Source organism: Orcinus orca, chromosome X, assembly GCF_937001465.1.
Source record: "Orcinus orca chromosome X, mOrcOrc1.1, whole genome shotgun sequence".
Classification (NCBI taxonomy): domain Eukaryota; kingdom Metazoa; phylum Chordata; class Mammalia; order Artiodactyla; family Delphinidae; genus Orcinus; species Orcinus orca.
In genome coordinates this window covers 51,206,997-51,221,957 of record NC_064580.1, presented here as the reverse complement: position 1 = coordinate 51,221,957, position 14,961 = coordinate 51,206,997, and the positions used below count along the sequence as shown (strand labels likewise).

General features: G+C 35.5%; 1 long non-coding RNA gene across 1 annotated transcript in view; it reads right to left on the bottom strand.

Annotated features, from left to right (window-relative positions):
- The window catches only part of LOC125963012 (uncharacterized), a 75,854-nt gene extending 65,317 nt beyond the window's left edge, over positions 1-10,537 (bottom strand). The window contains exon 1 of the long non-coding RNA XR_007474772.1: positions 10,421-10,537. This is a non-coding gene — a long non-coding RNA (uncharacterized LOC125963012). The remainder of the gene's footprint in view (positions 1-10,420) is intronic.
- Between the last annotated feature and the right edge of the window lie 4,424 nt (positions 10,538-14,961).

Genomic DNA, 14,961 nt, shown 5'->3' with positions numbered 1-14,961 from the left:
AATAACTCAATTTCGTTTCTTTTTATGGCTGAGTAATATTCCGTTGTATATATGTGACACATCTTCTTTATCCATTCATCTGATGATCGGCACTTAGGTTGTTTCCATCTCCGGACTACTGTAAATAGAGCTGCAATGAACATTTTGGTACATGACTCTTTTTGAATTTCGGTTTTCTCAGGGTATATGCCCAGTAGTGGGATTGCTGAGTCATATGGTAGTTCTATTTGTAGTTTTTTAAGGAACCTCCATACTGTTCTCCATAGTGGTTGTACCATTTCACATTCCCACCAGCAGTGCAGGAGTGTTCCCTTAACTCCACACCCTCTCCAGCATTTATCGTTTCTAGATTTTTTGATGATAGCCATTCTGACGGGTGTGAGATGATATCTCATTGTAGTTTTGATTTGCATTTCCCTAATGATTAATGATGTTGAGCATTCTTTCATATGTTTGTTGGCAGTCTGTATATGTTCTTTGGTGAAATGTCTATTTAGGTCTTCTGCCCATTTCTGGATTGGGTTGTTTGTTTTTTTGTTATTGACCTGCATGGGTGGCTTGTAATTTTTGGAAATTAATCCTTTGTCAGTTGTTTCATTTGCAAATATTTTCTCCCATTCTCAGGGTTGTCTTTTGGTCTTGTTTATGGTTTCCTTTGCTGTGAAAAAGCTTTGAAGTTTCATTAGGTCCCATTTGCTTATTTTTGTTTTTATTTCCATTTCTCTAGGAAGGGAGTCAAAAATGACCTTGCTGTGATTTATGTCATAGAGTGTTCTGGCTATGTTTTCCTCTAAGAGTTTGATAGTTTCTGGCCTTACATTTAGGTCTTTAATCCATTTTGAGCTTATTTTTGTGTGTGGTGTTAGGGAGTGATCTAATCTCATACTTTTACATGTATCTGTCCAGTATTCCCAGCACCACTTATTGAAGAGGCTGTCCTTTCTCCACTGTACGTTCCTTCCTCCTTTATCAAAGATAAGGTGACCATATGTGCATGGGATTATCTCTGGGCTTTCTATCCTGTTCCATTGACCTATCTTTCTGTTTTTGTGCCAGTACCATACTGTCTTGAATACTGTAGCTTTGTAGTATGGTCTGAAGTCAGGGAGACTGATTCCTCCAGCTCTGTTTTTCGTTCTCAAGATTGCTTTGGCTATTCGGGGTCTTTTGTGTTTCCATACAAATTGTGAAATATTTTGTTTTAGTTCTGTGAAAAATGCCAGTGGTAGTTTGATAGGGATTGCATTGAATCTGTAGATTGCTTTGGGTAGTAGAGTCATTTTCACAATGTTGATTCTTCCAATCCAAGAACATGGTATATCTCTCCATCCATTTGTATCATCTTTAATTTCTTTCATCAGTGTGTTATAATTTTCTGCATACAGGTCTTTTGTCTCCTTAGGTAGGTTTATTCCTAGATATTTTATTCCTTTTGTTGCAGTGGTAAATGGGAGTGTTTTCTTGATTTCACTTTCAGATTTTTCATCATTATTGTATAGGAATGCCATAGATTTCTGTGCATTCATTTTGTATCCTGCAATTTTACCAAATTCATTGATTAACTCTAGTTGTTTTCTGGTAGCATCTTTAGGATTCTCTATGTATAGTATCGTGTCATCTGCAAAGAGTGACAGGTTTACTTCTTCTTTTCCGATTTGGATTCCTTTTATTTCCATTTCTTCTCTGATTGCTTTGGCTAAAACTTCCAAAACTATATTGAATAAGAGTGGTGAGGGTGGGCAACCTTGTCTTGTTCATGATCCTAGTGAAAATGCTTTCAGTTTTTCAGCATTGCGGATGATGTTGGCTGTGGGTTTGTCATATATGGCCTTTATTATGTTGAGGAAAGTTCCCTCTATGCCTACTTTCTGCAGGGATTTTATCATAAATGGGTGTTGAATTTTGTCAAAAGCTTTCTCTGCATCTATTGAGATGATCATATGGTTTTTCTCCTTCAATTTGTTAATATGGTTTATCACATTGATAGATTTGCGTATATTGAAGAATCCTTGCATTCCTGGAATAAACCCCACTTGGTCATGGTATGTGATCCTTTTAATGTGCTGTTGGATTCTGTTTGCTAGTATTTTGTTGAGGATTTTTGCATTTATGTTCATCAGTGATATTGGCCTGTAGTTTTCTTTCTTTGTGACATCCTTGTCTGTTTTTGGTATCAGGGTGATGGTGACCTCGTAGAAGGAATTTGGGAGTGTTCCTCCCTCTGCTATATTTTGGAAGAGTTTGAGAAAGATAGGTGTTAGCTCTTCTCTAAATGTTTGATAGAATTTGCCTATGAAGCCATCTGGTCCTGGGCTTTTGTTTGTTGGAAAATTTTTAATCACAGTTTCAATTTCAGTGCTTGTGATTGGTGTGTTCATATTTTCTATTTCTTCCTGATTCAGTCTTGGCAGTTTGTGCATTTCTAAGAATTTCTCCATTTCTTCCAGGTTGTCCGTTTTATTGGCATAGAGTTGCTTGTAGTAATCTCTCATGATCTTTTGTATTTCTGCAGTGTCAGTTTTTACTTCTCCTTTTTCATTTCTAATTCTATTGATTTGAGTCTTCTCCTTTTTTTTCTTGATGAGTCTGGCTAATGGTTTATCTATTTTGTTTATCTTCTCAAAGAACCAGCTTTTAGTTTTATTGATCTTTGCTATTGTCTCCTTCATTTCTTTTTCTTTTATTTCTGATCTGATTTTTATGATTTCTTTCTTTCTGCTAACTTTGGGGTTTTTTTATTCTTCTTTCTCTAATTGTTTTAGGTGCAAGGTTAGGTTGTTTATTCGAGATGTTTCCTGTTTCTTAAGGTGGGCTTGTATTGCTGTAAACTTCCCTCTTAGAACTGATTTTGCTGCATCCCATAGGTTTTGGGTCATCTTGTCTCCATTGTCATTTGGTTCTAGGTATTTTTTTATTTCCTCTTTGATTTCTTCAGTGATCACTTCATTATGAGGGAATTTCTTAAATATAATGTTGATTAAATCTTAAAATGTAGAGTTATTCAAATTACCTATTTCATATTTAGAGAGTGGTAGTAGTCTGTTTTTTGAGTAAGTAGTCCTTTTCACCACATGTCAAAATTATGTGTTTAGAGTTGTTCATAGTACTCCGTTATTATCATTTTCTGTTTTTTTTTAAATTTTATTAGAATAGAGTGGATTTACAGTCTTACAGTAGTTTCAGGTGTACAGCATAATGTTATAAAAATACATATATGCATTCTTCATCAGACTTCTTTCCCATATAGGTTAATACAGAGTAGAGTTCCATGTGTTATACCGTAGGTCCTTGTTGGTTATATATTTTATATATAGTAGTGTGTATGTTAATCGCAAGTTCCTAATTTATTCCTCCCCTCCACATTTCCCCTTTGGTAACCACAAGTTTGGGCTTGAAATCTGTGAATCTGTTTGTGTTTTGTAAATAAGTTCATTTATATCCTTTTTAAAAATTCGATTCCACATTTGGGTGACATAATATGATAACTGCTTTTCTCTGCCTTATTTCACTTAGTATGATAACCTCTAGGCCCATCCATGTTGCTGCAAATGTCATTATTTTATTCTTTTTTATGGCTGAGTAATATTCCATTGTATATATGTACCACATCTTCTTTATCCATTCATCTGTCGATGGACATTCTGGTTGCTTCCATGTCTTCACTATTGTAAACAGTGCTGCAATGAATATTGAGGTGCATGTATCTTTTTGAGTTATTCTTTTCTTAGATATATGCCAGGAGTGGGATAGCTGGATCATATAGCACTTCAATTTTTAGTTTTTTTAAGGAACCTCCTTACTTTTCTCTTTACTGATTTTGACAATTTATATTCCGACCAAGAGTGTAGGAGGATTCCATTTTCTCTACATCCTCTCCAGCATTTTCTTTTGACATTTTTATTGGAGTATAATTGCTTTATAATGGTGTGTTAGTTTCTGCTTTATAACAAAGTGAATCAGTTATACATATACATATATCCCCATACCTCTTTTCTGTTGCACCTCCCTCCCTCCCACTCTCCCTATCCCACCCTTCTAGCTGGTCAAAAAGCACCAAGCTGATGTCCCTGTGCTATGCGACTGCTTCCCACTAGCTATCTATTTTACATTTGGTAGTATATATATGTCCATATATACACTACCACTCTCTCACTTTGTCCCAGCTTACCCTTCCCCCTCCCCATGTCCTCAAGTCCATTCTCTAGTAGGTCTTCCAGCATTTATTGTTTGTAGACATTTTGATGATGGCCATTCTGACCAGTGTTAAGTGGTACCTCAATGTAATTTTGATTTACATTTCTCTGATAGTTCATGATGTTGAGCATCTTTTCATTTGTTTTTTGGACATCTGTATTTCTTCCCTGGAGAAATGTCTATTTAAGTTGGAACTTCTGCCCATTTTTTATTGGACTTTTTTTTTTTTTTTTTGACTTAGAGCTGCATGAGCTGTTTATATATTCTGGAGATTAATCTCTTGTCAGTTGCTTTGTTGGCAACTATTTTCTCCAATTTTGTAGGTTGTATTTTCATTATGTTTTCCTTTCTTGTGCAAAAGCTTTTAAATTTAATGAGGTTCCATTTTTTAATTTTTGTTTTTATTTTCATTACTCTAGGAAGTGAGTCAAAAAAGATCTTGCTGCAATTTATGTCAAAGTGTGTTCTGCCTATGTTTTCCTTGGAGAGTTTTTTATTATCCATCTTTACATTTAGGTCTTTGATCTATTTTGTGTTTGTTTTTGTGTATGGTGATAGAGAATTTTCTAAGTTCTTTCTTTTACATGTAGCTGTCCAGTTTTCCCAGCACCAGTTGTTGAAGAGGCTGTCTTTTCTCCACTGTATATTCTTGCCTACTTTGTCATAGATTAATAGACCATAGGTGCATGGGTTTATTTCTGGGCTTTCTATCCTGTTCCATTAATCTATATTTGTTTTTTTGCACAGTACCATACTGTATTGATTACTGTAGCTTTGTAGCATAGTCTGAAGTCAGGGAGCCTCATTCCTCCAGGCCCATTTTTCTTTCTCAGGATTGCTTTCGATATTTGGGATCTTTTGTGATTCCTTACAAATGTTAAAATTATTTTGTTCTAGTTCTGTGAAAAATGCCATTGCTAGTTTTGTAAGGGTTTCATTGAATCTGTATATTACCATGAGGAGTATAGTCATTTTGAAAATATTGATTCTTCCAATCCAAGAACAAGGTATATCTTTCCGTCTGTTTGTGTCATATTCGATTACTTTCATCAGCCTCTTACAGTTTTCAGAGTACAGGGCTTTTGTCTCCTTAGGTAGGTTTATTCTTAGGTATTTTATTCTTTTTGATGCTTTGGTAAATGGGATTGTTTCCTTAATTTTGGTTTGTTAGTATCTTGCTGAGGATTTTTGCATCTAAGTTCATCTGTGATATTAGCCTGTAAATTGCTTGTTTTGTGGTATCTGTTTGGTTTTGTATCAGGGCAATGCTGGATTCATAGAATGAGTTTGGGAGTTTCCTTTCTCTGTAAGTTTTTGGAAGAGTTTCAGAACAATAGATGTTAACAGTTCTCTAAATATTTGATAAAATTCACCTGTGAAGCCATCTACTCCTGGACTTTCATTTTTTAAAAGCTTTTAAATCAGTTTCAATTTCAGTACTTGTGACTTTTCTTTTCTTTTTTTTTTTTGGAGGGGGGGTACGTGGGCCTCTCACTGTTGTGGCCTCTACCATTGCAGAGCATAGGCTCCAGACTTGCAGGCCCAGCAGCCATGGCTCACGGGCCCAGCTGCTCCGTGGCATGTGGGATCTTCCTGGACCAGGGCACGAACCCGTGTCCCCTGTATCAGCAGGCGGACTCTCAATCACTGTGCCACCAGGGAAGCCCTACTTGTGACTTTTCTGTTCACATTTTCTATTTCTTCCTAGTTCAGTCTTGGAATGTTTTACCTTTCAAATAATTTGTCCATTTCTTTTAGGCTATCCATTTTATTGGTGCATAGTTGTTTGTAGTAGTCTCTTAATTTTTTGTATTTTTGTGATGTCAGTTGTAACTTCTTTTTTCTTTCTAATTTTATTGGTTTGGACACACTCCCTTTTTTTCTTGATGAGTCTTCCTAAAGAGTTTATCAATTTTATTTATCATTTCAAAGAACCGGGTGACTTTCATTGATATTTTCTGTTGTTTTCTTAGTCTCTATTTCACGTATTTCTACACTGATTTTTCTGATTTATTTCCTTATACTAACATTGAGTTTTGCTTATTCTTCTTTCTCTAGTTGCTTTATGTGTCAGGTCAGGTTTTTCTTCTTTCCTGAGATAAGACTGTATTGCTATAAACTTCCCTCTTAGAACTGCTTTTGCTGTGTCCCATAAGTTTTGGTTCATTATGTTTTCATTCTCATGTGTCTCTAGGTATTTTTTGATATATTCTTTGATATCTTCAGTGATCCATTGTACATTTAGTAAAATATAGTTGAGCTTCCATGTTACTATGTTTTTTACAGTTATTTTCCTGTAATTGATTTCTAATCGAATACCATTGTGGTCAGAAAGGATGCTCAATATGGTTTCAATTTTCTTAAGTTTACCAAGGCTTGATTTGTGGCCCATGACGTAATCTGTCCTGGAGAATGTTACATGGGCACTTGGGAAGAAAGTCTATTCAGATGTTTTTGAATGGAGTGTTCTATAAATATCAATTAAGTCCATCTTGTCCAATGTATCATATAAGGCCTGTTGATTTTCTGTCTGGAAGGTATGTCATTGATGAGAGTGGGGTGTTAAAATACCACACTATTATTGTGTCACTGTCAATTTCTCCTTTTATGGCTATTAGTATTTGCTTTATGTATTGAGGTGCTCCTATCGTGGGTGCATATATATTTATAGTTGTTATATCTTCATTTTGGATTGAGCACTTGATCATTAAAAGGTGTCCTTCTTTATCTCTTGTAATAGTCTTTATTTTATTACTTTTTAAAAATATCTGTATTGGAGTATAAATGTTTTACAATGGTGTGTTAGTTTCTACTTTATAACAAAGTGAATCAGTTATAAATATACATATATCCACATATATCCTCAGTCTTCCATCTCCTTCCCACACTCCCTATCTCACCTCTGTAGGTGGTCACAAAATACCAAGCTGATCTCTCTGTGCTATGTGGCTGCTTCCCACTAGCTATCTATTTTATATTTGGTAGTATATATAAGTACAAGCCACACTCTCACTTCGTTCCAGCTAACCATTCCCCCTCCCCATGTCCTCAAGACCATTCTCTACACCTGCATATTTATTCCTGTCTTGCCACTAGGTTCTTCAGAACCATTTATTTTTTCATTCCATATATATGTGTTAGCATACGGTATTTGTCTTTCTCTTTCTGACTTACTTCACTCTGCATGACAGATGCTAGGTCCATCCACCTCACTACAAATAACTCTATTTCCTTTCTTTTTATGGCTGAGTAATATCCCATTGTATATATGTGCCACATTTTCTTTATCCATTCATCTGTCGATGAACACTTAGGTTGCTTCCATATCCTGGCTAATGTAAATAGAGGTGCAATGAACATTGGGGTACATGACACTTTTTGAATTATGGTTTCCTCAATGTATACACCCAGTAGTGGGATTGCTGGCTCATATGGTAGTTCTATTTTTAGATTTTAAGGAAATCTAAGGAAGCACTGTTCTCCATAATAGCTGTATTAATTTACATTACCACCAACAGTGCAAAAGGGTTCCCTTTTCCCCACACCCCCTCCAGGATTTATTGTCTGTAGATATTTTGGTGATGGCCATTCTGACTGGTGTGAGGTGATACCTCATTGTACTTTTGATTTTCGTTCCTCTAATGATTAATGATGTTGAGCATTCTTTCATCTGTTGGTTGGCAATCTATATATCTTCTTTGGAGAAATCTCTATTTAGTTCTTCTGCCCATTTTTGGCTTGGGTTGATTGTTTCTTTGATATTGAGCTGCATGAGCTGCTTGTAAGTGTTGGAGATTAATCCTTTGTCAGTTGCTTCATTCTCAAATATTTTCTCCCATTCTGAGGGTTGTCTTTTCATCCTGTTTATAGTTATTGCTGTGCAAAGGCTTTTAAGTTTCATTAGGTCCCATTTTTTTTGTTTTTCTTTTTATTTCCAGCTCTCTAGGACGTGGGTCAAAAAGGATCTTGCTGTAATTTATGTCATAGAGGGTTCTGCCTAATTTTAACTCTAAGAGTTTAATAGTGTCTGCCCTTAATTTAGGTCTTTAATCCATTTTGACCTTATTTTTGTGCATGGCATTAGGGAGAGTTCTAATTTCATTCTTTTATATGTAGCTCTCCAGTTTTCCTAGCACCAAATATTGAAGAACCTGTCTTTTTCCATTGTATATTCTTGCCTCCTTTATCAAAAGTAAAGTGACAGTATGTGCGTGGATTTATCTCTCGGCTCTCTATCCTGTTCCATTGATCTATATGTCTGCTTTCCTGCCAGTACCATACTTTCTTTATTACTGTAGCTTTGTAGTATAGTCTGAAGATAGGGAGCCTGATTCCTCCAGCTCCGTTTTTCTTTCTCAAGATTGCTTTGGTTATTCAGGATCTTTTTTGTTTCTATACAAATTGTGCAATTTTTTGTTCTAGTTCTGTGAAAAATACCATTGATTGTTTGATAAGGATTGCATTGAAACTGTAGATTCCTTTGGTTAGTGTAACAATTTTCACAGTATTGATTCTTCCAGTCCAAAAACATGGTATATCTCCCCATCTCTTTGTGTCACATTTAATTCCTTTCATCAGTATCTTATAGTTTTCTGCATACAGGTCTTTTGTCTCCCTAGGTAGGTTTATTCCTAGATATTTCATTCCTTTTGTTGCAGTGGTAAATGGGACTGTTTTCTTAATTTCACTTTCAGATTTTTCATCATTAGTGTATAGGAATGCAAGAGATTTCTGTGCATTAATTTTGTATCCTGCTACTTTACCAAATTCATTGATTAGCTCTAAAGGTTTTCTAGTAGTATCTTTAGGATTCTCTATGTATAATATCATGTCATCTCCAAACAGTGAGAGATTTCTGCTTTTCCAATTTGAATTTCTTTGATTTCTTTTTCCTCTCTGATTGCTGTGGCTAAAACTTCCAAAACTATGTTGAATAATAGTGGTGAGAGTGGACAACCTTGTCTTCTTCATGATCTTAGAGGAAATGGTTTCACTTTTTCACCATTGAGAATTGTGATGGCTGTGGGGTTGTCATATATGGCCTTTATTATGTCTAAGTAATTTCCCTCTATGCCTACTTTCTGGAGGGTTTTTATCATAAATGGGTGTTGAATTTTGTCGAAAGATTTTTCTGCATCTATCGAGCTGATCATATCGTTCTTTTACTTCAATTTGTTAGTATGGTTCATCACATTGATTGATTTGTTTATATTGAACAATCCTTGCATTCCTGGGATAAACCCCACTTGATCATGGTGTATGACCATTTTAATGTGCTATTAGATTCTGTTTGCTAGTACTGTGTTGAAGATATTTGCATCTATGTTCATCAGTGATATTGGCCTATAGTTTTCTTTCTTTGTGACATCTTTTTCTGGTTTTGGTATCAGGGTGATGGCAACCTCGCAGTATGAGTTTGGGAGTGTTCCTCTCTTTGCTATGTTTTGGAAGAGTTTGAGAAGGATAGGTGTTAACTCTTCTATAAATGTTTGACAGAATTCACCTGTGAAGCCATCTGGTCCTGGGCCTTTATTTGTTGGAAGGTTTTTCATCACGGTTTCAATTTCAGTGTTTGTGATTTGTCTATTCATATTTTATATTTCTTCCTGGTTCAGTCTCAGAAGGTTGTGCTTTTCTAAGAATTTGTCCATTTCTTCCAGGTTGTCCATTTTATTGGTATATAATTGCTTGTAGTAATCTAACATGGTTCTTTGTATTTTTGCAGTGTCAGTCATTACTTCTCCCTTTTCATTTATAATTCTAGTGATTTGAGTCTTCTCCTTTATTTTCTTAATGAGTCTGGCTAACGGTTTATCAATTTTGTTTATCTTCTCAAAGAACCAGCTTTTAGTTTTATTGATCTTTGATATTGTTTCCTTCATTTCTTTTTCATTTCTCTCTGATCTGATCTTTATGATTTCTTGCCTTCTGCTAAGTATGGTTTTTTTTTTTTTCGTTCTTCTGCTTCTAATTGCTTCAAATGTAACATTAGGTTTTTTTTTTTTTTGAGATGTTTCTTGTTTCTTGAGGTAGGATGGTACTGCTATAAACTTCCCTCTTAGAACTGCTTTTGCTGCATCCCATAGGTTTTGTGTCATCATGTTTTCCTTGTCATTCGCTTCTGTGTATTTTTAAATTTCCTCTTTGATTTCTTCAGTGATCTTTTGATTATTATGTAGTGTAATATTTCACCTCCAAGTGTTTCTATTTTTTACAGGTTTTTTACTGTTATTTTTTTTAACATCTTTATTGGGGTATAATTGCTTTACAATGGTGTGTTAGTTTCTGCTTTATAACAAAGTGAATCAGTCATACATAAACATATGTTCCCATATGTCTTCCCTCTTGCGTCTCCCTCCCTCCCACCCTCCCTATCCCACCCCTCCAGGCTGTCACAAAGCACCGAGCCAATATCCCTGTGCCATGCGGCTGCTTCCCACTAGCTATCTACCTTACTACGTTTGTTAGTGTGTATATGCCCATGACTCTCTCTCGCCCTGTCACAGCTCACCCTTCCCCCTCCCCATAACCTCAAGTCCGTTCTCTAGGAGGTCTGCGTCTTTATTCCTGCCTTACCCCTAGGTTCTTCATGACATTTTTTTTCTTAAATTCCATATATATGTGTTAGCATACGGTATTTGTCTTTCTCTTTCTGACTTACTTCACTCTGTATGACAGACTCTAGGTCTATCCACCTCATTACAAATAGCTCAATTTCGTTTCCTTTTATGGCTAAGTAATATTCCATTGTATATATATGCCACATCTTCTTTATCCATTCATCTGATGATGGGCACTTAGGTTGTTTCCATCTCCGGGCTATTGTAAATAGAGCTGTAATGAACATTTTGGTACATGACTCTTTTTGAATTTTGGTTTTCTCAGGGTATATGCCCAGTAGTGGGATTGCTGGGTCATATGGTAGTTCTATTTGTATATTTTTAAGGAACCTCCATACTGTTCTCCATAATGGCTGTACCAATTCACATTCCACCAGCAGTCCAAGAGTGTTCCCTTTTCTCCACACCCTCTCTAGCATTTATTGTTTCAAGACGTTTTGATGCTGGCCATTCTGACTGGTGTGAGATGATATCTCATTGTAGTTTTGATTTGCATTTCTCTAATGATTAATGATGTTGAGCATTCTTTCATGTGTTTGTTCGTGGTCTGTATATCTTCTTTGGAGAAATGTCTATTAAGGTCTTCTGCCCGTTTTTGGATTGGGTTGTTTGTTTTTTTGTTATTGAGCTGCATGAGCTGCTTATAAATTTTGGAGATTAATCCTTTGTCAGTTGCTTCATTTCCAAATATTTTCTCCCCTTCTGAGGGTTCTCTTTTGGTCTTGTTTATGGTTTCCTTTGCTGTGCAAAAGCTTTGAAGTTTCATTAGGTCCCATTTGTTTACTTTTGTTTTTATTTCCATTTCTCTAGGAGGTGGGTCAAAAAGGATCTTCCTGTGATTTATGTTATAGAACGTTCCGCCTATGTTTTCCTCTAACAGTTTGATAGTTTCTGGCATTACATTTAGTTCTTTAATCCATTTTAAGCTTATTTTTGTGTATGGTGTTAGGGAGTGATCTAATCTCATACTTTTACATGTACCTGTCCAGTTTCCCCAGCACTGCTTATTGAAGAGGCTGTCCTTTCTCCACTGTATATTCCTGTCTCCTTTATCAAACATAAGGTGTCCATATATGCGTGGGTTTATCTCTGGGCTTTCTATCCTGTTCCATTGATCTACTTTTCTGTTTTTGTGCCAGTACCATACGGTCTTGATTACTGTAGCTTTGTAGTCTGAAGTCAGGGAGACTGATTCCTCCAGCTCTGTTTTTCGTTCTCAAGATTGCTTTGGCTATTCGGGGTCTTTTGTGTTTCCATACAATTTGTGAATTTTTTTCTTCTAGTTCTGTGAAAAATGCCAGTGGTAGTTTGATAGGGATTGCATTGAATCTATAGATTGCTTTGGGTAGTAGAGTCATTTTCACAATGTTGATTCTTCCAATCCAAGAACATGGTATATCTCTCCATCTATTTGTATCATCTTTAATTTCTTTCATCAGTGTCTTATAATTTTCTGCATACAGGTCTTTTGTCTCCTTTGGTAGGTTTATTCCTAGATATTTTATTCTTTTTGTTGTAATGGTAAATGGGAGTGTTTTCTTAATTTCACTTTCAGAATTTTCATCATTAGTGTGTAGGAATGCTCGAAATTTCTGTGCATTAATTTTGTATTCTGCTACTTTTCCAAATTCATTGATTAACTGTAGTAGTTTTCCCATAGCATCTTTAGGATTGTCTATGTATAGTATCATGTCATGTGCAAACAGTGACAGCTTTACTTCTTCTTTTCCGATTTGGATTCCTTTTATTTCCTTTTCTGCTCTGACTGCTGTGCTTAAAACTTCCAAAACTATGTTGAATAAGACTAATGAGAGTGGGCAAACTTGTCTTGTTACTGATCTTAGTGGAAATGCTTTCAGTTTTTCACCATTGAGGATGATGTTGGCTGTGGGTTTGTCATATATGGCCTTTTTTATGTTGAGGAAAGTTCCCTCTATGCCTACTTTCTGAAGGGTTTTTATCATCAATGGGTGTTGAATATTGTCGAAAGTTTCTCTGCATCCATTGAGATGATCATGTGATTTTTCTCCTTCAATTCGTTAATATGGTGTATCACATTGATTGATTTGCGTATGTTGAAGAATCCTTGCATTCCTGGAATATACCCCCCTTGATCGTGGTGTATTATCCTTTGAATATGCTGTTGGATTGTGTTTGCTAGTATTTTGTTGAAGATTTTTGCATCTATTTTCATCAATGATATTGGCCTGTAGTTTTCTTTTTTTGTGACATCCTTGCCTGGTTTTAGTATCAAGGTGATGGTGGTCTCGTGGAATGAGTTTTGGAGTGTTCCTCCCTCTAATATATTTTGGAAGAATCTGAGAAGGATAGGTGTTAGCTCTTCTCTAAATGTTTGATAGAATTCGCCTGTGAAGCCATCTGGCCCTGGCCTTTTTTTGTTGGAAGATTTTTAATCACAGTTTCAATTTCAGTGCTTGTGATTCGTGTGTTCAGATTTCGCATTTCTTCTTTATTTAGTCTTGGCAGGTTGTGCCTTTATAAGAATTTCTCCATTTCTTCCAGATTGTCCATTTTATTGGCATAGAGTTGCTTGTAGTAATATCTCTTGATCTTTTGTATTTCTGCAGTGTCAGTTGTTAGTTCTCCATTTTCTTTTCTAATTCTATTGATTTGAGTCTTCTACCATTTTTCTTGATGAGTCTGGCTAATGTTTAATTAATAATGTTTATCTTCTCAAAGAACCAGCTTGTAGTTTTATTGATATTTGCTATTGTTTCCTTCATTTCTCTTTCATTTATTTCTGATCTGATTTTTATGACTTCTTTCCTTCTGCTAACTTTGGGGTTTTTTTGTTCTTCTTTCTCTAATTGCTTTCGGTGCAAAGTTAGGTTGTTTATTCGAGATGTTTCTTGTTTCTCAACATAGGATTGTATTCCTATAAACTTCAGTCTTAGAACTGCTTTTGCTGCATCCCAAAAATTTTGGGTCATCGTGTCTCCATTGTCATTTCTTTCTAGGTATTTTTTTATTTCCTCTTTGATTTCCTCAGTGATCACTTCGTTATTATGTAGTGCATTGTTTAGCCTCCATATGTTTGTATTTTTTACAGATATTTTCCTGTAATTGATATCTAGTCTCATAGCGCTGTGGTCAGAAAAGATACTTGATACAATTTCAATTTTCTTAAATTTACCAAGGCTTGATTTGTGACCCAAGATATGATCTATCCTGGAGAATATTCCAAGAGCACTTGAGAAAAATGTGTATTCTGTTGTTTTTGGATGGAATGTCCTATAAATATGTATTAAGTCCATCTTTTTTAATGTATCATTTAAAGCTTGTGTTACCATATTTATTTTCATTTTTGATGATCTTTCCATTGGTGAAAGTGGGGTGTTAAAGTCCCCTACTATGAATGTGTTACTGTCGATTTCCCCTTTTATGGCTGTTAGTATTTGCCTTATGTATTGAGGTGCTCCTATGTTGGGTGCATAAATATTTATAATTGTTATATCTTCTTCTTAGATCAATACCTTGATCATTATGTAGTGTCCTTCTTTGTCTCTTCTAATAGTCTGTATATTAAAGTTTATTTTGTCTGATATGAGAATTGCTACTCCAGCTTTCTTTTGGTTTCCATTTGCATGGAATATCTTTTTCCATCCCCTTACTTTCAGTCTGTATGTGTCTCTAGGTCTGAAGTGGGTCTCTTGTAGACAACATATATATGGGTCTTGTTTTTATATCCATTCAGCCAATCTATGTCTTTTGGTGGGAGCATTTAGTCTATTATCTTTTAAGGTAATTATCGATATGTATGTTCCTATTCCCATTTTCTAAATTGTTTTGTGTTCGTTATTGTAGGTCATTTCCTTCCTTAATATTTCTTACCTAAAGAAGTTCCTTTAGAAATTGTTGTAAAGCCTGTTTTGTGGTGCTGAACTCTCTCAGCTTTTGCTTGTCTGTAAAGGTTTTAATTTCTAAATCAAATCTGAATGAGATCCTTGCTGGGTAGAGTAATCTTGGTTGCAGATTTTTCTCCTTCATCACTTTAAAAATGTCCTGCCAGTCTCTTCTGGCTTGCAGAGATTCTGCTGAAAGATCAGCTGTTATCCTTATGGGGATTCCCTTGTGTGTTATTTGTTGTGTTTCCCTTGCTGCTTTTAATATGTTTTCATTGTATTTA